This window comes from Choloepus didactylus, chromosome 4, assembly GCF_015220235.1.
Source record: "Choloepus didactylus isolate mChoDid1 chromosome 4, mChoDid1.pri, whole genome shotgun sequence".
Taxonomy (NCBI): domain Eukaryota; kingdom Metazoa; phylum Chordata; class Mammalia; order Pilosa; family Megalonychidae; genus Choloepus; species Choloepus didactylus.
In genome coordinates this window covers 65300979-65326613 of record NC_051310.1, presented here as the reverse complement: position 1 = coordinate 65326613, position 25635 = coordinate 65300979, and the positions used below count along the sequence as shown (strand labels likewise).

The window sequence follows — 25635 nt, the reverse complement described above, 5'->3', positions numbered from 1 at the left end:
GAAACTATGGAGGCAAGAAGGAAGTGGGGTGATATACTTAAGATCCTGTAAGAGAAAAACCACCAACCAAGAATCCTATATCCAGTGAAAGTGTCCTTCAAATATGAGGGAGAGTTCAAAATATTCTCTGACAAACAGACAATGGCAGAGTTTGTGAACAAGATACCTGTTCTACAGGAAATACTGAAGGGAGCACTGCAGACAGATAGGAAAAGACAAGAGTGAGAGGTTTGGAACACAATTTTGGGTGATGGTAACACAGCAATGTAAGTACACTGAACAAAGATAACTATGAATATGGTTGAAAAAGGAAGTTAGGAGCATATGAGACACCAGAAGAAAAGAGGAAAGATAAAGACTGGGACTGTATAACTCAGTGAAAACTTGAGTGTTCAACAATTTTGACAAAATGTACAAATGTTTTTTCATGAGGGAGAACAAATGAATGTCAATCTTGCAACTTGTTAAAAATAGGGAGGTATTGGGGAAAAATACAATCAATGTACACTTGAGACTATAATTAACAGAAACATTGTATTTTGCTTCCTTTAATGTAACAAAGGCAATATACCAAGGCTAAATGCATATAAGAGGGGGGTATAAGGGAGGGGTATGGGACTCTTTGTATTGGTAATTGTGCCAGTTTGAATGTATTATGTCCCCCAGAAAAAGCCATATTCTTTGATGCAATCTTGTGGGGCAGACATATTAGTGGGGATTAAGTTGCAATGTTTGGATTAGGTTGTTTGCATGGAAATGTGCCCCACCCAACTATGAGTGATGATTCCAATTGGATAATTTCCATGGAGGTGTTACCCTACCCATTCAGGGTGTGTCTAAATTAAATCACTGGAGCCATATAAATGAGTGACAAATAGAAGGAACTCAGTGCAGCTGAGAGTGACATTTTGAAGAGGAGCTACAGCCAAGAGGGACACTTTGAAGAAAGAACAGGGAGCTGCAGATGAGAGACATTTTGAAGACAGCCATTGAAGGCAGACTCTTGCTCTGGAGAAGCTAAGAGAGGACAGATACCCCAAGTGCAACTAAGAGTTACATTTTTGAGGAACTGCATCCTAGAGAGGAATGTCTTGGGAGAAAGCCATTTTGAAACCAGAACTTTGGAGCAGACACCAGCCACATGCCTTCCCAGCTAACACAGGTTTTCCGGACACCATTGGCCATCCTCCACTGAAGATACCCAATGGCTGATGTGTTAGCTTGGACACTTTATGGCTTTAAGACTGTAACTGTGTAATGATAGAAACCCCCTTTTATAAAAGCCAATCCATCTCTGGTGTTTTGCATTCCAGCAGCATTAGCAAACTAGAACAGTAATGTTGTCTGAATCTTTATTCTATTTTAGTTTAAGGTTATCTTTCCTTGTGCTGCTTCCTAGCTGTCATGTCTTTTTGTTTTTGTTTTTGTTTTTTTTGTTTTTTTTTTGCCCCTCTGCCTTCTCTGACTCTTCCTTCTGCTTTGTGGAAGATATGGAGATGTCCTTATATAGATATTGGTGAGGGTGGTGAACACATAAATTTGTGACTATACATGGAACTATTGATTGTCTACTTAGGATGGAAGGTATGACATGTGAACAAAACCATCTTAAAAAATGAGTTGAAGAAATCTTGAGGGCAATGTACTGAGTGAAATAAGCCAGAAACACAAGGACAAATATTGGAGGGTCTCATAGACAGGAAATAATTATAATATGTAAACTCATAGACATGAAACATAAGATACCAACATATAGAACTAGGCTAAAGAATGGGGAGCAGTTGCTTATTATGAGCAGAATGTTCAACTATGTTGAACTTAAATGTTTGGAAATGAACAGAGGTGATGGTAGTGCATTGTGAGAATAACTAACAGTGCTGAATGGTGCATGAGTGTGATGGAAAGGGGAAGCTCAGAGTCACATATGTTACCAGAAGGAAAGTTGGAGGTTAAAAGTTGGAAATGTATAAAACAGTGAACTTTGTTGCGGGCAATGTCCATGATTAACTGTACAAATATTAGAAATCTCTTTCATGAACCAGAACAAGTGTATGGCACTACAACTGGAAGTTAATAATTGAGGGGCATATAGGAAAAAAATATACCTATTGCAAACTACATACTAGAGTTAGTAGTATTTCAACATTCTTTCATAAACAGTAGCAAATGTACTATACCAATACTATGAGTCAATAATGGAGGGGGGTTTTTAGCCATATGGGAGGATTGGAGTCTCCTTTTTTTGTCTTTATTCCTTTTCTGGAGTAATGAAAATGTTCCAAAAATTGAAAAAAAAATTAATTGTGGTGATGGATGCACAGCTGTATGATGGTACTCGGGACAATTGACTGTACACTTTGGATCTTTGGATAATTGTATGGTATGTGAACAATCACAATAAAAAAGTGATAATAAAAATAATCTATGCTACCAAAGTAAACATTTGGCAATCACAGTAATCAACAGTTAAAGCAATTTCAACAAAATAAGAAGTCATCAGAAATTCACTATTTGAAAGAGAGCAGTACCTATATCATAAAGATTGAACTTCATGGCTCATAACAACCATCTCTAAAATTTAATTCCTTCTATCTTGTGATAAATTAAGGGAATTTAATTTGTGTTTCATAGGGTGATAACCAAAAAAAACACTAAACAAAATAAAAAATTCACCCTCATGCCTAAATTTTAAATATGCTTTTGTGTAGCAATCTAAAACTTTCAAAACAAATTAAATAGCTTAGCTTATCTGACAGGCCTATAAGCATTTCTAAATCATAATGAAATCCAATATTATAAAGCATATAATGTATAAAGGAATGGAGTCTACATTATGCAGACATTTTCTAAATAAAAGCTCCATGTAGAAATACACACACACAGACACACACACAGATACACACAACACACACACAGGTAGATAAGTGCAGACTAGTTCTGTAGAACCATTTTGAAATCAAGGGTCTGAAGCAAAACAAAGTTTTCAAGTAGACACAAAATTATCCTAAAAATTTTTCACCTTTGTTTTTTCATCAGATACTCTACTCAGGTCAACAATACACATAATTTGCCTGGAAAAACATATCCTCCAAAGCCAAAACACCATTTCAGGTCCAATACACTTAAATATATCATACACATTGGAAGTGCTATCAACATAGTGTTTGCAACTAGAACAAAGCATATATTTAAGAAGTTTTATAAATTGTTTGTGATGTTTATATGTTTAATTCTTATGCCAAACTGTTTTCTGATGAAGACAGCATTATGCTTTATGTGAGAATAGAAACCTCAAAATAATCACCATAGAGCATCTAAGGCTTTAGAGAATAAAATATTATGGTCCACATATATAAGATGAACTCCATAATGTTGGAATTATAAATGTTTAGAGCAGCCTAGGATAGAAGACAAGCATGAACTAATATTAGGAGAATGAAACAGGACATGGTCCAAGATGTATCCTTAAAGTTTTGTCTCAACCATCAGCCTGAACTGTGAAGACTGATCTTCATTTCAGACAGCAGAAATTGTGCAATTTTCTTTTGTATTTATTGTACAGACTAGTACATTCTAGTAGGTTCCTTTAGTGTTACACTGTTGTTCACTTTGTCCCAGAAATTTGAGGGCATGCAAATCCAACAGTCATCAATAAGAACAGGTTATACTGCTTTCATCATAATTAGAAATGCCATCTGTGACCATTGCACTGAAGTCTAAAATAAGATTCCAAGTATCTTTCCACATTGATCATTTATGATATTCAAAAAAAAATTTATTCCATAAGTCTAAAAATTTAAATCTTCAATTAAGCACTAAACTCAAGTAGACAATGGCCTACTAATGCTTTTCATCCTGGATTCTTTGTAAAAATTAAAGAAACTGCTAAAAATCCTTACATCATCATGGTTCCTTCAATTCTTTTTGCATCTTGGGTGGCAGGCCCTTTGGTTTTTCTATAGTGTCACATCCTAATTCTGTTATGCCATCCAGGAAATTATGTTTGGAGAACTCTCACTCTATTGCTTCTCTGAAGTTCCACATAATGATCAAAACACCAATACTGGCTGGATCAAGTTCTGGTTATCACAGAACTGCTATATATCATCTATTCCAATTTTATTTTCATTTTGAAGATCTCTGTGTCTATTGTACAGTTGTTCTAACTTCTTTCTGTCCAATGATCCTTTTACACTATCTCCCATATAAATTCATGATTTGAAAGAAAATGTCCATTGCAACATTTCCACTCCAGTAAATCTGAAATAGAAAACTTAACTGCTTTTTTTCACTAGACTGTGTGACTATCATAAATTGACAGACTTTATCTTTCTGTGATGATTTCAATATGTTCAAGTTGCTGCCCCCAGGCCTCTCTCCTCTTCCTCCCCTCCTCAGTGAATAGGCCCTGGTGGCAGCAGCTCTCTCCTGGGATAGCCAAGATCCTACTCATGTGCAGTGCAGCCCTGTTGGGAGGCCAGGAGACCAGGCTTCCCTTTACATTTTTATTATTTTTTTCACATTAACCTTTTGTTAAACATGCTTGACCCATAGATAATATCAATCATTGCATCTCAATGGCAACCTTGTTATGGATAAGAAGAAATCGAGGAAGAAAATCCACCCATTCAAGAAATAAACCCTGGTACACTCCTTTCCTCATTTCACATCTTAAGTGTAACACCTATGTACTACTTTTTCTACACAATATTCCTCCATACCTAAGTACTGCTTTCTTCTACACAATACTCCTACTGTATCTGTGATGCAGGGGCATGGGGGAAGGCTGAAAGAACATGTGTGTGTGATTATGCAGAATTATCATCCATTTCAGGGACAGTTCTTCCTACAGAATATATATGAATATATATGAAATACATCAATGTAGTTCTCTACCCTGATTTTTTTACTTTTACATTCACATTTTAATGTAAAAAGTGATATTTTACTTCACACCTCCCCTGATGAAGGCAGAATCAATGATTGGGTGGAGATGGGGGGACAGTTTTTGCTTCATGAAAGGGAAACACTCTAAGGATTAAAATTGTCTGATGACAACTGACTGTGACGTTTTGGATCAGGGAGTGACGTGGTCTTGCAAGTATTTTCACCCACAGGGTAAATGACCATCTTTCCGTGATGCACTGCCCATTCCAATGTCAGAGATCCATTTCCCAGAAGCAAACTAGGCTAAGAGAAACCCTCCTGCCTGCCAACTCCAGGTCAAGCAAGGAACAAAGAAAACAACACTTTGGATTCGGGAGACCTTGAGTTACCAGGAGAGAAGAACTGATGGCCCCATCAAGTGGATAGAAAAGGTGAGGCACCAAAAGACTGATTAAGTACTTTCAGTTGCAGGTGAGAGGGAAACTTTTTCCTCAAGTGAGGGTAAGGAAGGAAGGAGGAGATATGCAGCTAACAATGACAGCACAGCTCTCAACAGCAAAGAGGCAATTCCAGCTTGCCAGCCATCACAGTGAAGGAGCCAAGGAAGGACACTCTAATTGCCCTCAGAACAATTATGATAGTTCCTTCACAGAGGAAATCCTACAGCCCAAACTCTCTGGGGCCCACCCTTGAGGGGCTGCCAACAGGGCTAGGGTTTCAGTCAGTGATGGCCTGAAAAGAGACATCAGGTAGCTCTGCTTCTTAAGGCATGGCTGCTGTCAGCCTGGAAGTAATGCAGCTCCTCGGGGGCCCCACACTGGGAGGGGGACATCAGACATACCTCCCCTCAGTCAACCTGCAAGGAAGCTTAATGTGGTAGAACACTGTGGCTTAAACAACCCTACCTCCTCAGGAGCTGGGGGTTTCTCTTAAAGCTAAACAACACCAGCAAACCAACCCACTTCTGCCACTTAGAAGAAAATGGAGAAAGGAAAAAGAGACACATATTGATCATTATTTGCAGATGGTGGTCTTATAGAAAAAGCCAGGGGAGTCAACTGAAAAACTCTCTGAACTAAGAGAACTTGCTCAGATGGCCAAATAAAGGTCAAGTGTACCAAAATCAACAGCTTTTTGAGTCACCTCGGTGTGGCCTGACACTTTGGAAGAGATGTGCTTTCCTGGGAGGCCTCTGAGCTTTGTGCAACTTGCCATATTGTTAACATGGAGGTGAGTCAGGGAGATGCCACCTCAGCTGCAGCAACGGAAGCCCTCTCAGACACCAATATCTGAGTGCCTGGGGTGACTGCAGCAGAACAGGTGGAGACAATCACCTCCCTGCTTGCTCTCTCATAGGGGATCCCTCTCCCCAGTCTTGACCTGAACCCTTTCTCTTTGGCTCCTCTCCACTTGAACCCAAAAAACACACAAGGAGCTCTGCAAGGCCTGCCCGGGAGCCACCAAGAGTGAATGTGTTCAAGGATTGTGCTGTCATCGCCAAACGAAGTTTTTTAAAACAAAGGGGGCATCCATTCATTGCCTCATTGGTCAGGAGCGTGGAGAGGCCACGGTGCTGCTCCCTGACTAGACTACTCCATGGTTTGGTTAAAAGGGACAAGGGAGGATTCTCTGGGCTGTGCGAGCCACTCATTTTCAAGCAGAGCGGCCGTCATTTGCGGTCCAGGCTGGCGTGTATCTGAGCGCCCCGCACCAACCGGTCAAAGAAGCTGGTGTTGGTCTCCTAGCCTACCTTCTCACCAACATGGAAGGAGGCCTGGATAGCGGAGCAGGCGCTCCCCAGCGCGCTGTGCCACTCCCTTGACAGCTTCATCCCTCTCCACCTTCTCCTAGTTAGCACGCCGCATCCTCCGCTGCTTCTCATCCGACTCTGACTCAACCATCGCACCTTCTCTTCAGCTGCACAGCCTCCTCCGCCGCCAGGCTGCTGCAGCCGCTGCTCCCCGCCCTGGCCAGCGCCTCCCGTGGCCCCTGATGCTTCCGCCCTTTGCGTTCGCTGTCTCATTGACCCGGCGACCCTACAGCTCCTCCGGTCAGGCCGGCTCCCGTAACTCCCGGGAGCTCCAAGTTCCGAGCACAGTCCAAGCGGGCCTCCAGAGCGCTCCGCAGACCCTCCCCTCCTGCCGGGCGCGGCCGCTTGTCCGGCTCAGCTCTGGTTTCTCCCGCTGTAGCTGGCCGTCCTGCTGTTGCTTGGCACTGGAGCACCAAATTCTGCGTAGAGCCCAAGCTGGCCTCCGATGAGCTCCGCAGACCCTCCCGCTCTTCGCCCTCCTGCCGAGCACGGCCCTGTTGCTGCGCCTCGTGGCGCGTCTGCTCGGCCTGTCTCAGCTCTGCTTGGCGCTGGCAGCGTTCCCTGCGAATCTGCTCTGCCCGCTCGCGCCCTTCCTGCAGGCCTTCCGCTGCTTCAGGTTCTGTTCCTGCTACAGCTTGCACAGCGGGTCCTCCGTAGCCGCGCGCTCTACCCGCTAGCACCACAACAGGCCCTGACGCTCGGCCAGGTAGCCCCTCTGTTCCCCACCCCGCTCTCACAGCAGCTACTGCCGCCGCTCCGCCTCAAGCTTCCGGCTCCTCCACTTGCCCAGGCCAGGCCCGGCGGTCGTGCTCACGGGTTTGATGGCGCAGCGGCCGCTAGCCTCGTGGGTAGGTGGGTGGGTGCGGGGGTGCTTGTTAGCACTTAGCGGCTGCCCTTGGCCTCCGGACAGTCGCAGTTGAAGAGGTCGAGGTGCAGTAGAGCGGACTGTTCCCGCCTTCTCTCTTCTGCTGCTGCACACGGAACTTCCGGCTTGCGGGGCCCAGCCGCGGAGGCCGAGGCCAGGGAGGTCGTCGGCTGCAGGGCGCCCTGGGCGTCACGGGAGGATTCGCAAGTAGCGGGCTTCGACCCCGCACCAAGGGCTTTCGTTTGCAGCTCGTCGCTCTACCTTGCATCCCTTCGGTCCCGGTGCCGCCAAGTGTCGCGTTACTGCGGACTGCAGCAGCTATCAGCCGCAGCCGCAGCCGCAGCCAGCGCCTCTCCATGGGACCCACTAGTGGAGCACACACACCAGACCCTACTTACACGCGAGAGGGAGAGTGCGATAAGGCCTTCCTAAAATAATGCGGTTCTGCCCCATCACACTGATTCTTTGAAAAGGACGACCCGCGCCATCGCTGCTGCATCCATCTCAGCCTTTCCAACCGTGAAGGTACAGCAGGTCTCTCGCGCCGCCAGCGCTTCCTGGTGGACACTCAAGGGTATTGGTTTGTTTGCTTAGAGCACGAAGAAGAGAAATTTAAATATTTATAAATCACCAAAAAACCGGCGTCTTGGTAGAAGGGTGGCAGGAAGGAACCGTTCAGATTATTTCTTAAGGAGACTCTCCTGTCCTTTATTTTTAATTGCACCTTTCTTCCAGGGAATTCCAGGGTTTTATCCATAGAAATCCAGTGTGTCTGATTCTCTGCTGTATCTCAGGATCCAGAAATTTCCTGGTAGAGAGAATTCAGTCAAAAGTATTTTCAACACTTTATGAGGTTTACAGTTTTAATTGATGAATCCGAGGAGAACAGGTGTGTCCTACAGAATGAAGCCTTGAATAGATTTAATATTTGTAATCAGGGTATATAGCACTGTTTAGGTTTATTGGCTGTTTTCCCTTATATAAAAGGAAGATACAATAGAGGTGGCATGTCACCAGAGAAGAAGCTGAACAATGCAGGACTTTGGGAGAAGAGCAAAGTGCTGCTTTCCTGTGGAACCTACTTCAGAATCTAGTTGACCCCACTGTCTCCTAAAGTTAAGCTTCTAGTGAGTTTCCCATTTAATTAGATGTCAACTGGTTTCACTAATTCCCATTTTATAAATCCTGTCACTCTTCAGACATTGTTTTTCCTCAAGGCAATACCTCAAAATCTTAAATTTTACTGTTGGTTGTTCTTATTTCTCTATTTACTTTATCCCTCTCCCCAGAGTTGACCTCAAACATATATCCATTTATGCATTATTGTATATTCATTTATGATATAAGGGGACCATCACTTGCCTAAGGCATTTCACAGAGTAGCTAGGCTAAGAAAACAGTGGAACATATAAGAGAACCATGGAAATTTAATATTTGGTGACCTAAAATCCTAGCTACTAAAATCATCATACTACTCTTTGTTAACTTCAGGAGAGTGCTTTTAAAAACATAAAATGACAAATTTTTCCTTTCAGCATCAAATACCAGTGGGTAAAATGAAAATGTATATTTTTTTACTTTTTCTTAAGAAATGATTTTTTAAATATCTAAAGAGATCCTAATTTTTCAATTGTGTGATTTTTTTAAACTTGTTAATACACATCTTATTTGTAGGAAAATCAATAATGAAGCTCTCATTTCTCCAGGAATCCCTAATATTTTGAAGCTTATAGGCTTTCCAGTCATTAGGACATCAGCTACATTTGACTTGAATAGACCTACACTGAATGTTCTTTCTTTTTCTTGGTGGTAAAATATGTACATTCTAGAATGGTGTAATATACTTTTTCCTTTAATGTAAACTTTCAGCACAAATATATTTCTCTTTATATAGAGTCACACTGATGCCCACAGCTTGAAAGTGATAGATTGCAAGTCTTCTAAGAGGAAGAAAAACAAAAAAACAGGAAGGATTCTGTTTCTGCAGATTGTCTATATTACTGCTCAGAACCACCAAAATCCACAAAACAGGGAGGCTGCTGAGAAAATACATAAAAGTTGCCTTGGGGACATCAGAAGAATGGTGTAATTAATCTGTTTTCCTTTATTTTGTCTATACAATTTACCTAATTAAAGGGTATTTTATAAAATAGGCATAAATTTATTAGACATATCATGATTGGTATTCTAGTTAATCAAGAAGGCTTCTTCAGAGTCTGTGTCTCCTGAAGTTGTCAATAGTATAAAAAGAGTTTGCCTTCAAAACAGTGGTTTTGCTAGAGAAAGAAAGAAGCTCTGAGCTCCACAGTTTATATGCAGCATACTCAGTAAAGAGTTTGCTTCCTTGTCTTTCTCAATGTGTTTGAGTTCTGGTGAGAGTCAGAGAGAATTTTTTACCAGGAAGAAAAGACCTCCTTTTAAATTAAATAAAAACATAACTAGAAGGTAATTGCTTAATCTGACTTAGACATTTGGTGTAAGTAAGTTCTGGGGGTATGTTAGAAGGTTGTAACAGTATATTTCTCTGTATTTAAAAGGTATAGGTAGTGATCAAATGGAAACTTGCCTGATCTGACCATTCAGAGGTTGATTTTTCTGTATTTAGATCAGTAGGAACTGTTTTCTGCATTTAGAACAGAAGAACATAAATAGTTGGATGGAGGGATAGGTAGATAGACATATTATAAATGGGAAATTGCCCGAAGAAGTAATGGTGGAAGAGAAAGGCTAATTTTGGAATTTGGTGAAGTGATCTCTGAGGAATTCATATTTAAAATGTAATTGAAAGATAATGAGTATGGGATGGAAAGTTATGTGTGTGGATTGGGGTGGAAATAAGAATGAAAATAGTACTCAATAGTGAGAATAGCAATGTTTAATTGCCCTTGGTGGTTTTAGGAAGACATGTAAAAATCAGTCTCTGGAGGAGAGGAGCTAAGATGACAGCATAGAGAGGAGTAGAAGCTAGTTAGTCCCCCTGGCACAATTAATAAGCAATAGGAACAACAAGTAGATAAGCTGGAATAACTGTGGGGAGACAAACATGACTGTCTACTCATCATACACCAATCTGAATTGGGATGAATGCCTGAGATCACAGCATAAAATCTGTAAGTTAAAACTGTGAACCTGAGATGAGAGCTGAGAGCCCCTCCCTCAGGGAAGCCTGGTGGTGCCAGACAGCAGCTCTCTCTAAACAAGCAAATATACCTAAGCCCAGCTCCAACTGGGGTTTTAATGTTAACTGCTCAATACAGACTGTGAGTCTCCAAAAAGCAGACAGAGATTTTTGGAGATGACTGACCTTGGAGAGTCAGAGGATGTATCTGTCATGGGGTGTGTTAATCCTCTAAGACACACCATCAGAGAAACTGGATACTGAATATTTCCTCCTTCTTGACCTGAGCCTGCTCTCATCTGTGAAAACCTGATTGGGGTGGCCAAGGAAGCCAGATGCCTAAACAACAGAAACTACAGCCTACACTAAGAAAAATGAGTTATGGCCCAGTTAAAGGAACCACCTTACACTTCAACCGAGATACAGGAATTTAAACAACTAATGCTAAATAAATTCAAAAAGTTTAGAGAAGATGTGGAAAAAGAGATAAAGGCCATAAAGAAAACACTGGGTGTACATAAGGCAGAAATCAAAAGTTCAAAAAAGCAACTGATGGAAACTATGGAAATGAAAGGCACAACACAAGAGATGAAAGACACAATGGAAACATACAGAGCAGATCTCAAAAGGCAGAAGAAAACACTCAGAAACTGGAGAACAAGGCACCTGAAAGTGTACACACAAAAGAACATATAGAGAAAAGCAGGGAAAAGTATGAGCAATGTCTCTGGGAACTTAAAAGACAAAAAAAAATACAGAATGTACATATCATTGGTGTCCCAGAAGGAGAAGAGCAGGGAAAAGGAGCAGAAGCAATAATAGAGGAAATAATCAATAAAAATTTCCCATCTCTAATGAAAGACATAAAATTACAGATCCAAGAAGTGCAGCATACTCCAAACAGAATAGATCTGAATAGGCCTATGCCAAGACACTTGATAATCATAATATCAAATGTCAAAGACAAAGAGAGAATCCTGAAAGCAGCAAGAGAAAAGCAATGCATCACATACAAAGGAAGCTCGATAAGACTATGTGAGGATTTCTCAATAGAAACCATGGAGACAATAAGGAAGTGGTATGATATATTTAAGATACTGTAAGAGGAAAACCACCAACCAAGAATCCTATATCTGGCAAAACTGTCCTTCAAATATGAGGGAGAGTTCAAAATATTCTCTGACAGACAATGGCAGAGTTTGTGAACAAGATACCTGCCCTACAGGAAATACTAAAGGGAGCACTACAGACTGATAGAAAAAGACAGGAGCGAGAGGTTTGGAACACAATTTTGGGTGATGGTAGCACAGCAATGTAAATACACTGAACAAGGATAGCTATGAATATGTTTGAAAGAGGAAGGTGAGGAGCATGTGGGACACCAGAAGAAATGAGGAAAGATAAAGACTGGGAATATATAACTCAGTGAAACCTAGACTGTTCAACCATTGTGATAAAATGTACAAATATGTTTTTTCATGAGGGAGAACAAATGAATGTCAACCTTGCAAGGTGTTGAAAATAGGGAGGTATTGGGGAAAAACACAATCATCATAGTCTATAGACTATAATTAACAGAATCATTTTATTATGCTTCTTTTAATGTAACAAAGGCAATATACCAAGGTAAATGCAGATAAAAGGGGGGCATAGTGGAGGGTTGTGAGGCTCTTGGCATTGGTGGTGGTGTCTGACTATTCTACTTTGTTTTAAGGTTGACTTTCCTTTTGCTGCTTCCTAGCTGTCATGTTTTAATTTTTGGTTTGTTTTTTTCTCTTTCTTTTTTCTTTTTCTTTTGCTTCTCTGCCTTCTTTGATTCTACCTCCTGCTTTGTGGAGGATGTGTAGATGTCCTTTTGAAGATATTGGTGAGGGTGTTACACACAAAAATATGTGACTGTACAGGGAACCAATGATTGTTTACTTAGGATGGAATGTATGGCATGTGAACAAAACAATCTTTAAAAAAATGGGTTGAGGATGAAAACTTGAGGGCAATATACTGATTAAAATATTCAGAGACATAAAGAGAAATATTGCAGGGCCTCACTGATAGGAACTAATTATAATATGTAAGCTCATAGTCATGAAATATGTTACCAAGATATAGAATGAGGCTAAAGTATGGGGAGCAGTTGCTTAGTATGAGCAGAACATTCAAATAGGATGAACTTAAATAATTGGAAAAGAACAGGGGTGATGGTAGCATGTTGTGGAATAACTAACAATGCTGAGTGGTGTGTGAATGTGGTGGAAAGTGTAAGCTCAGAGTCATGTATGTCACCAGAAGGAAAGTTGGAGCTTAAAAGATAGGAATGTATAAAACAGTGAACCTTGTGGTGGACAATGTCTGTGATTAACTGTACAAATATTAGAAATCTCTTTCATGAACCAGAACAAATGTATGACACTAAAACTAGAAGTTATTAATAGAGGAGTATATAGGAAATAATATATACATATTGCAAACTATATAATACAGTTAGTAGTATTTCAATATTCTCTCATAAACAGTAACAAATGTACTATACCAAAACTATAAGTCAACAGTGGAGGAGGATTTGTTAGGTATATGGAAGGATGTGAGTTTCCTTTTCTTTTTTTTTTCTTCTTCTTTGTCTTTATTTCTTTTCTGGAGTAATGAAAATGTTCTAAAAATTGAACAAAACTTAATTGTGGTGATGGATGCACAACTGTAAGATGTTACTGGGCAATTGTACACTTTGGATCTTTGGATATTTGCATGGTATATGAACAATCACAATAAAAAATCAATTTGTGAATGGCTGGTGGAGACTTTATGATTGGAGACTGGGGAGGAGTAATATTTATATTTGGGGTGTAGAAGAAGTAATGTCTTGCACTGTGATTCATTTTAGGTGCATGTAATTAAGCAAGTAGCCATCATAGCTCAGAAATGGAATCCAGACAAGTGTTTTGACACTTTCAATTTAGAGATAGCAATTGAAGCAATTAGTGAAATTGAATAAATGTGTGAAAAGACCAGTACAGTGTATAAAATAAGGAGAGAAAAGAGTCTAGGATTTAATTTCAAGATGTTTCAATACTGTTGTTTGAGGAGTTCTTTCCAGTGGACATGGGGAAGGAGGGTCTAGAGTGGTTTGAATATAATCAGGAGACTGTGATGTCAGAGAAAGTGAGTAAAAAGGAAGTTCCAAAATGGATATCATGGTCCAATTCTTTGGTTCCAAGTAAGGTTTTATTTATGGAGAGATTATAAGTGATCTCCAAGTTTTATGAATGAGGACATCAGTGTTGATTTTTGTGAGTCAAATGGTGAGATGCATGTGTGAGGATGTGGTTCTTGCACTTTCAGTTCATTAAGGAAGGATCTGGAGAGCAAGAACTTGAGAGAAAATAGATTTAGAGGAGTTTTGCTTTTTTTGAACATGAGAGAGTAAAAATGAGCTTAAATGATGAGCTTGATTGTGAAGAGGAGAGGTTTCTGTTAAAGGAGATTTAATTTATAATCAATAGTATAGTTCACAACAAAACATGAGATTGAGATCAATTGGAGACAATGGACTTAGTTAATGACTTTTCTATTAAATAGGAGAGGAGTAACCAATGTGTATGCATTTGGGGGTATTGAAGATATTATGGTATTATCATGTAATTTGGCAAATTACATAATCCATCTGTTTAGGAGGAGGTAATCTCATCTGCTGTAAATGAAATGCTATGATACAGTACTTGAGATTCAAAAGGTGTGGAGGGAGGTGGGGCAAGATGGCGGACTGGCGAGCTGTATGTTTTAGTTACTCCTCCAGGAAATAGGTAGAAAGCCAGGAACTGCGTGGACTGTACACCACAGAGCAATCTGACTTTGGGCATACTTCATACAACACTCATGAAAACATGGAACTGCTGAGATTAGCAAAATCTGTAAGTTTTTGTGGCCAGGGGACCCGCACCCCTCCCTGCCATGCTCAGTCCCATGGGAGGAGGGGCTGTCAGCTCCAGGAAGGAGAAGGGAGAACTGCAGTGGCAACCCTTATCGGAAACTCATTCTACTGATCCAAACTCCAACCATAGATAGACTGAGAACAGACACCAGAGAATCTGAGAGCAGCCAGCCCAGCAGAGAGGAGACAGGCATAGAAAAAAACAACACGAAAAACTCCAAAATAAAAGCAAAGGATTTTTGGAGTTCTGGTGAACATAGAAAGGGGAAGGGCAGAGCTCAGGCCTGAGGCTCATATGCAAATCCCGAAGAAAAGCTGATCTTTCTGCCCTGTGGACCTTTCCTTAATGGCCCTAATTGCTTTGTCTCTTAGCATTTCAATAACCCATTAGATCTCTGAGGAGGGCCCTTTTTTTTTTTTAATAATCCTTTTTTCTTTTTCTAAAACAATTACTCTAAGAAACCCAATACAGAAAGCTTCAGAGACTTGCAATTTGGGCAGGTCAAGACAAGAGCAGAACTAAGAGAGCTCTGAGACAAAAGGCAATAATCCAGTGGCTGAGAAAATTCACTAAACACCACCAGTTCCCAAGAAAAGTGGGGTGTCCGCTCACAGCCATCATCCTGGTGGACAGGAAACACTCCTGCCCATCGCCAGCCCCATAGCGCAGAGCTGCCTCAGACAACCCAGTGTGACGGAAGTGCGTCAAATAACAGGCACACACCACAAAACTGGGTGTGGACATTAGCCTTCCCTGCAGCCTCAGCTGATTGTCCCAGAGTTGGGAAGGTAGAGCAGTGTGAATTAACAAAGCCCCATTCAGCCATCATTTCAGCAGACTGGGAGCCTCCCTACACAGCCCAGCAGCCCAGAACTGCCCTGGGGGGACGGCACTCACCTGTGACATAGCACAGTCATCCCTCAACAGAGGACCAGGTGGTGCACGGCCTGGAAGAGGGGCCCACTTGCAAGTCTCAGGAGCCATACGCCAATACCAAGGACTTGTGGGTCAGTGGCAGAGACAAACTGTGGCAGGACTGAACTGAAGGATTAGACTATTGCAGCAGCTTTAAAACTCTAGGATCACCAGGGAGATTTGATTGTTAGAGCCAACCCCCTCCCTGACTGCCCAGAAACATGCCCCATATACACGGCGGGCAACACCAACTATACACTCAAGCTTGGGACACCAATTGGACCCCACAAGACTCACTCCCCCACTCACCAAAAAGGCTAAGCAGGGGAGAACTGGCTTGTGGAGAACAGGTGGCTCATGGTTGCCACCTGCTGGTTAGTTAAAGTGTACTCCACGAAGCTGTAGATCTGATAAATTAGAGATAAGGACTTCAATTGGTCTACAACTCCTAAAAGAACCCTATCAAGTTCAGCAAATGCCACGAGGCCAAAAACAACAGAAAATTATAAAGCATATGAAAAAACCAGACGACATGGATAACCCAAGCCCAAGCACCCAAATCAAAAGACCAGAAGAGACACGGCACCTAGAGCAGCTACTCAAAGAACTAAAGATAAACAATGAGACCATAGTACGGGATACAAAGGATATCAAGAAGACCCTAGAAGAGCATAAAGAAGACATTGCAAGACTAAATAAAAAAATGGATGATCTTATGGAAATTAAAGAAACTGTTGACCAAATTAAAAAGATTCTGGACACTCATAGTACAAGACTAGAGGAAGTTGAACAACGAATCAGTGACCTCGAAGATGACAGAATGGAAAATGAAAGCATAAAAGAAAGAATGGGGAAAAAATTGAAAAAATCAAAACGGACCTCAGGGATATGATAGATAATATGAAACGTCCGAACATAAGACTCATTGGTGTTCCAGAAGAGGAAGAAAAGGGTAAAGGTCTAGAAAGAGTATTCAAAGAAATTGTTGGGGAAAACTTCCCAAATCTTCTAAACAACATAAATACAAAAATCATAAATGCTCAGCAAACTCCAAATAGAATAAATCCAAATAAACCCACTCTGAGACATATTCTGATCACACTGTCAAACACAGAAGAGAAGGAGCAAGTTCTGAAAGCAGCAAGAGAAAAGCAATTCACCACATACAAAGGAAACAGCATAAGACTAAGTAGTGACTACTCAGCAGCCACCATGGAGATAAGAAGGCAGTGGCATGATATATTTAAAATTCTGATTGAGAAAAATTTCCAATCAAGAATACTTTATCCAGCAAAGCTCTCCTTCAAATTTGAGGGAGAGATTAAATTTTTCACAGACAAACAAATGCTGAGAGAATTTGCTAAAAAGAGACCTGCCCTACTGGAGATAGGGTGCCCTACAGACAGAGAAACAAAGAAAGGACAGAGAGACTTGGAGAAAGGTTCAGTACTAAAGAGATTTGGTATGGGTACAATAAAGAATATTAATAGAGAGAGGGGAAAAATATGACAAACATAAACCAAAGGATAAGATGACTGATTCAAGAAATGCCTTCATGGTTATAACGTTGAATGTAAATGGATTAAACTCCCCAATTGAAAGATATAGATTCACAGAATGGATCAAAAAAAATGAACCGTCAATATGTTGCATACAAGAGACTCATCTTAGACACAGGGACACAAAGAAACTGAAAGTGAAACGATGGAAAAGAATATTTCATGCAAGCTACAGCCAAAAGAAAGCAGGTGTAGCCATATTAATCTCAGATAAAATAGACTTTAAATGCAGGGATGTTTTGAGAGACAAAGAAGGCCACTACATACTAATAAAAGGGGCAATTCAACAAGAAGAAATAACAATCATAAATGTCTATGCACCTAATCAAGCTGCCACAAAATACATGAGAGAAACACTGGCAAAACTAAAGGAAGCAATTGATGTTTCCACAATAATTGTCGGAGACTTCAACACATCACTGTCTCCTATAGATAGATCAACCAGACTGAAGACCAATAAGGAAATTGCAAACCTAAACAATCTGATAAATGAATTAGATTTAACAGACATATTCAGGACATTACATCCCAAATCACCAGGATACACATACTTTTCTAGTGCTCATGGAACTTTCTCCAGAATAGATCATATGCTGCGACATAAAACAAGCCTCAATAAATTTAAAAAGATTGAAATTACTCAAAGCACATTCTCTTACCACAATGGAATACAATTAGAAGTCAATAACCATCAGAAACTTAGAAAATTCACAAATACCTGGAGGTTAAACAACACACTCCTAAACAATCAGTGGGTTAAAGAAGAAATAGCAAGAGAAATTGCTAAATATATAGAGATGAATGAAAATGAGAACACAACATACCAAAACCTATGGGATGCAGCAAAAGCAGTGCTAAGCGGGAAATTTATAGCACTAAACACATATATTAAAAAGGAAGAAAGAGCCAAAATCAAAGAACTAATAGATCAACTGAAGAATCTAGAAAATGAACAGCAAACCAATCCTAAACCAAGTAGAAGAAAAGAAATAACAAGGATTAAAGCAGAAATAAATGACATAGAGAACAAAAAAACAATACAGAGGATAAATAACACCAAAAGTTGGTTCTTTGAGAAGATCAACAAGATTGACAAGCCCCTAGCTAGACTGACAAAATCAAAAAGAGAGAAGACCTATATAAACAAAATAATGAATGAAAAAGTTGACATATCTGCAGATCCTGAAGAAATTAAAAAAATTACAAGAGGATACTATGAACAATTTTTGGCAACAAACTGGATAATGTACAGGAAATGGACCGTTTCCTGGAAACATATGAACAACCTAGACTGACCAGAGAAGAAATAGAAGACCTCAACCAACCCATCACAAGCAAAGAGATCCAATCCGTCATCAAAAATCTTCCCACAAATAAATGCCCAGGGCCAGATGGCTTCACAGGGGAATTCTACCAAACTTTCCAGAAAGAACTGACACCAATCTCACTCAAACTCTTTCAAAACATTGAAGAAAATGGAACACTACCTAACTCATTTTATGAAGCTAACATCAATCTAATACCAAAACCAGGCAAAGGTGCTACAAAAAAGGAAAATTACAGGCCAATCTCCCTAATGAATATAGATGCAAAAATCCTCAACAAAATACTTGCAAATCGAATCCAAAGACACATTAAAAAAATCATACACCATGACCAAGTGGGGTTCATTCCAGGCATACAAGGATGGTTCAACATAAGAAAATCAATCAATGTATTACAACACATTAACAATTCGAAAGGGAAAAATCAAATGATCATCGCAATAGATGCTGAAAAAGCATTTGACAAAATCCAACATCCCTTTTTGATAAAAACACTTCAAAAGGTAGGAATTGAAGGAAACTTCCTCAATATGATAAAGAGCATATATGAAAAACCCACAGCCAGCATAGTACTCAATGGTGAGAGACTGAAAACCTTCCCTCTAAGATCAGGAACAAGACAAGGATGCCCGCTGTCACCACTGTTATTCAACATTGTGCTGGAAGTGCTAGCCAGGGCAATCCAGCAAGACAAAGAAATAAAAGGCATCCAAATTGGAAAAAAGAAGTAAAACTATCATTGTTTGCAGATGATATGATCTTATATCTAGAAAACCCTGAGAAATCGACGATACAGCTACTACAGCTAATAAATTTAGCAAAGTAGTGGGATACAAGGTTAATGCACATAAGTCAGTAATGTTTCTATATGCTAGAAATGAACAAACTGAAGAGACACTCAAGAAAAAGATACCATTTTCAATAGCAACTAAAAAAATCAAGTACCTAGGAATAAACTTAACCAAAGATGTAAAAGACCTATACAAAGAAAACTACATAACTCTACTAAAAGAAATAGAAGGGGACCTTAAAAGATGGAAAAATATTCCATGTTCATGGATAGGAAGACTAAATATCATTAAGATGTCAATTCTACCCAAACTCATCTACAGATTCAATGCAATCCCAATCAAAATTCCAACAACCTACTTTGCAGACTTGGAAAAGCTAGTTATCAAATTTATTTGGAAAGGGAAGATGCCTCGAATTGCTAAAGACACTCTAAAAAAGAAAAACGAAGTGGGAGGACTTACACTCCCTGATTTTGAAGCTTATAAAGCCACAGTTGTCAAAACAGCATGGTACTGGCACAAAGATAGACATATAGATCAATGGAATCAAATTGAGAATTCAGAGATAGACCCTCAGATCTATGGCCGACTGATCTTTGATAAGGCCCCCAAAGTCACTGAACTGAGTCATAATGGTATTTCCGACAAATGGGGCTGGGAGAGTTGGATATCCATATCCAAAAGAGGACCCCTACCTCACCCCCTATACAAAAATTAACTCAAAATTGATGAAAGATCTCAATATAAAAGAAAGTACCATAAAACTCCTAGAAGATAATGTAGGAAAACATCTTCAAGACCTTGTATTAGGCGGCCACTTCCTAGACTTTACACCCAAAGCACAAGCAACAAAAGAGAAAATAGATAAATGGGAACTCCTCAAGCTTAGAAGTTTCTGCACCTCAAAGGAATTTCTCAAAAAGGTAAAGAGGCAGCCAACTCAATGGGAAAAAAATTTTGGAAACCATGTATCTAACAAAAGATTGATATCTTGCATATATAAAGAAATCCTACAACTCAATGACAATAGTACAGACAGCCCAATTATAAAATGGGCAAAAGATATGAAAAGACAGTTCTCTGAAGAGGAAATACAAATGGCCAAGAAACACATGAAAAAATGTTCAGCTTCACTAGCTATTAGAGAGATGCAAATTAAGACCACAATGAGATACCATCTAACACCGATTAGAATGGCTGTCATTAAACAAACAAGAAAGTACAAATGCTGGAGGGGATGTGTAGAAATTGGAACTCTTATTCATTGTTGGTGGGACTGTATAATGGCTCAGCCACTCTGGAAGTCAGTCTGGCAGTTCCTTAGAAAACTAGATATAGAGTTACCATTCGATCCAGCGATTGCACTTCTCGGTATATACCCGAAAGTTCGGAAAGCAGTGACACGAACAGATATCTGCACACCAATGTTCATAGCAGCATTATTCACAATTGCCAAGAGATGGAAACAACCCAAATGTCCTTCAACAGATGAGTGGATAAAGAAAATGTGGTATATACACACGATGGAATACTACACGGCAGTAAGAAGGAACAATCTCGGGAAACATATGACAACATGGATGAACCTTGAAGACATAATGCTGAGCAAAATAAGCCAGGCACAAAAAGAGAAATATTATATGCTACCACTAATGTGAACTTTGAAAAATGTAAAACAAATGGTTTATAATGTAGAATGTAGGGGAACTAGCAAAAGAGAGCAATTAAGGAAGGGGGAACAATAATCCAAGAAGAACAGATGCTATTTAACGTTCTGGGGATGCCCAGGAATGACTATGGTCTGTTAATTTCTGATGGATATAGTAGGAACAAGTTCGCAGAAATGTTGCTATATTAGGTAACTTTCTTGGGGTAAAGTAGGAACAGGTTGGAAGTTAAGCAGTTATCTTAGGTTAGTTGTCTTTTTCTTACTCCTTTGTTATGGTCTCTTTGAAATGTTCTTTTATTGTATTTTTTTTTTAACTTTTGTTTCATACAGTTGATTTAAGAAAGAAGGGAAAGTTAAAAAAAAAGAAAAACAAGGAAAAAAATATGTAGTGCCCCCTTGAGGAGCCTATGGAGAATGCAGGGGTATTCGTCTACCCCACCTCCATGGTTGCTAACATGACCGCAGACATAGGGGACTGGTGGTTTGATGGGTTGAGCCCTCTACCATAGGTTTTACCCTTGGGAAGATGGTTGCTGCAAAGGAGAGGCTAGGCCTCCCTATAATTGTGCCTAAGAGCCTCCTCCCAAGTGCCTCTTTGTTGCTCGGATGTGGCCCTCTCTCTCTAGCTAAGCCAACTTGAAAGGTAAAATCACTGCCCTCCCTCCTACGTGGGATCAGACACCCAGGGGAGTGAATCTTCCTGGCAACGTGGAATATGACTCCCGGGGAGGAATGTAGACCTGGCATCGTGGGATAGAAAACATCTTCTTGACCAAAAGGGGGATGTGAAAGGAAATGAAATAGCTTCAGTGGCAGAGAGATTCCAAAAGAAGCCAAGAGGTCACTCTGGTGGGCACTCTTACGCACACTTTAGACAACCCTTTTTAGGTTCTAAAGAATTGGGGTAGCTGGTGGTGGATACCTGAAACTATCAAGCTACAACCCAGAACCCATGAATCTCGAAGACAGTTGTATAAAAATTTAACTTATGAGGGGTGACAATGGGATTGGGAAAGCCATAAGGACCACACTCCACTTTGTCTAGTTTATGGATTGATGAGTAGAAAAATAGGGGAAGGAAACAAATAGACAAAGATACCCAGTGTTCTTTTTTACTTCAATTGCTCTTTTTCACTTTAATTATTATTCTTGTTATTTTTGTGTGTGTGCTAACGAAGGTGTCAGGGATTGATTTAGATGATGAATGTACAACTATGTAATGGTACTTTGAACAATCGAATGTATGATTTGTTTTGTATGACTGCATGGTATGTGAATATATCTCAGTAAAATGAAGATAAAAAAAAGAAAAGAAAAGGTATGGAGATTTGGAATATTTATGGAGTATGCAGGAATGATTTAATTAGCAAATCATAGTATTGTTGCTGGATATAATTGAAAACCTGTAGAAGTTGTGAATCTGTGTTTAGACCAGGATCAATATCTTACTCAATTACTGTGCCAGGTGTAGTCATAGATAATTGCATGTATTGGAAGTTACTGAGTATTGAGATTTGAATTGGTAGGTGTGGTAAATAGTCAGAGGGATGTAATGTTGGTCTTGATAAGTATCTGTTGAAATTACAAACAGTGGACTAAACTGGACAGTAAAAGTTGAGATATAGAGGATGATGTTTTTTGAGAGGGTCAATGCACTGTAGGTCCCCATGCAGAAGGAGAATCTGGGGATAGGGAGTATTTTTGTGGAAAAACTGGGAGAGAAATTTGTAGCCACAGGGTGGGACCTCTGGTGTTTGATGTGAAAGTGACATTCCAGGTCAAAACTTATGAGTGGTGTGTAACACCCGGGGAATTTAAGCTTGGCAGACAGGCAGAGCAAAATTCTAATTCTAGCTGTATCATTTTCTAGACATGTAATTTTGTAATAATAATAAAATTTTCTTAACCACTGATCATTTCATGTGTTAACTTGGTAAATAAACCATAAACAGCAGGATTATTGTGAGGATTAAATAAGCAAATACAGTTAATCACCAAGCAGAGTTACATATAATACATGTATTTTTCTTTTTTTTTCTGGGTCTCACATACAAATTGGTGAGTTAATTCTATTAGTTATGAAACATTGTCATCATTTGTCCATGAAATACATTTAATAATTGTTCTGGTTTGCTAATGCTACCAGAAGGCAAAATATCAGAAATGGATTGGCTTTTATAAAGGGGGGTTATTTCATTACAAAGTTACAGACCTTAGGCTATAAAAATGTCAAAGCTAAGTTGTCAACCATAGGTTACCTTCACAATGGCCAATGGCATCCAGAAAACCTCTGTTAGCTCAGATGTCATGTGGCTGGTCACTACTTGCTCCCAGGTTGTGTTTCAAAATGGCATTCTCCAAAATGTTGCTCTTGGGGCATTTTGTCCCCTCTTAGCTGCAATTCCTCTTCAAAATCTCACTCTCAGTTGCTCTCCAAAATGTCACTCTTAGCTGCTCTGAGTTCCTTCTGTCTGTGAATTCCTTTATATGACTCCAGTGATCCAGTTAACATCCACCTTGAATGGGTGGGGTAACATCTTCATGGAGATTATCCAAACATTTCACTTACAGTTTATTGAGTCACAACTCCCTGGAAATAATCAAAGGATTCCAATCTAATCAACACTAATATATCTGCCCCCACAAGATTGCATCAAATAACATGGCATTTTGGGGGACATAATACATCCAAACTGGCACAATCATTAACAGTTTTTTAGGGGATAATTTACTGGTTATAAATGATTAATGCTTTCACTCTCACACACACATACACACACAACACATATATAGAGAGGGGAAAGGAAATATGGATGCTCCCACAAATGATTAATATGGGACAGGACTACAGCAAGCACTTTACTAAAGTATAAGATGGAGCAATTTGATACCCTCACAAACACTGCCATTATATATTTTATGAGCCTCCTTGCCATCTGAGGATTGTGGGACATGACACAACATTTATGACCCACATGCTCCTGTTACTTTCTTATGCAAGGGATTTTGAGTTCTTGATTTGGAGAATGGACATCACTGATCCTTCCAAATGAAGTGAGTCCTTGAATTGATTAACCCCATCATGAAATAATTTTGAAGTTAAATGATAGACATCCAAATCCATTAGGGAAAGATCTGAACATCCATGCTGAGGGGGTTTAAGGAGTGATCTTTCCAGAAACCCCAAGGAGCTGAACCAAGATAATTTAGGGCAATTGCATAGAGAAGGGCAGGGGCAGGATAGAGCAGGAAGGGTGTGAGGGTCCAGAGGGCAGGGATAGATGTTGGAGAAACAATGATACAGCATAAACCGAGAATATTTAAATCTGAGAATTTCCACAATGTTTACCTGCAAGGGAAGACCAAAATCCACATGTGGTAGGAGTTAGATATACCTATTTTTGAATCATGGAGGAAATTTAAAACTCTGAGCACCATGGGATAATTAACACATGAAACACACTGATATTCATATTATTTTCTGTGAGATATCTGTATTCACATTTTCATTATTAGAAACATGAGCCATAGCTGCCTTATATTTGAGTTTAAGAGATAAGTCTTTCCCTGTTTCTCATAGACTATACTACATGTTTCCATTGGTTGGTGTGTGGATTATTTCCATGTGAAGTTTTGGGTAAAGGTGACAGCTGGGTCTGGAAATTGTGGAGAAGTTTTCAGCCTCATGGCTTCCTTCTCCATCCTCAGCTTTGGATACTTAGTGCTTGGACTGCCTGAGAGTGAAAAACTGGAGGAAGACTGTTGGTGATGGAACTATTGACAAAGCAACCACTGGTGAGTAGGGGATTTTTATTTCTACCAAAATAAAAATAAAAAATAAAAAGGAATATACAGAATTCCCTTACTGGCCTGGTACATTCTAAGTACACTCATGCGATGTTCACATATTTGAAATCCACTGAAGTATACCCAGGACTCTGGTAAAATTATGGTGGGCCAGGAAGTGAGTAAGAAACAATCTCCTCCCCACCATTTACACTAATTCTTCTAGCCTCTATTTAGGCTGTGTATTCACAAAAGAGATGTGAAAGGATTTATTTTCTTCATACAGCCTATGACCTCATTGGGGAAGTAATTCACTTATTCAGTATGTTACTGATAGTGTGTTTAGCATTGTGATGAAAACAAGTGATAGAGATCAGTAATTGCACAACATAACAGCATAATATGGAGGCAGATGCTTCACCAGGTGAGTTCAGTCAGTCCAGTGTTATGGGTGCTGTGGGCTATGGAATATTAAGGAGATCACAAGAAAAAGGCCAGAAAGGCAATGAAAATTAATGTATTAATTTTGTCCAATAGTAAATTTACAGTTTTAATAGAAAACATTTTCACATTTTGAAAAGATGTTTGAAATTTTCATTACCATCTTGTCCCCAGTTAACCATTTTCTTTCTTTTAAACAACATTTGTACAACTTTGCTATGTGGAAGCAATGAACAGGTAATAATGTTTCCTTTCTTACTTTAAGCTGTGCACATAGGAGGAGTATTGTAGGTAGAGTAAAATTTTAGGACCAGTGAAAGTATTTGAAGAACTGGTAATAGACCAGAAGCAATAAAGAACCTATGTATCCTTGAACAGACAATCAAGATGAATATACAAGAGACATAATGAAAACTACAGTTTGGATGTCCAGGAGGATATTGAGTGTGGAATATTGAGTATGGGAGGCCTCCTAACACAGGAAGAGTCAGCCTAGGATTATTCTTTAGTATAACAGTCACAGGGGGCCCTGAATTTTGCTAC

General features: G+C 39.7%; 1 pseudogene; it reads right to left on the bottom strand.

Moving 5' to 3' along the window:
• Positions 1-3592: 3592 nt before the first annotated feature.
• Positions 3593-6910, bottom strand: LOC119532668 (annotated as a pseudogene).
• Between the last annotated feature and the right edge of the window lie 18725 nt (positions 6911-25635).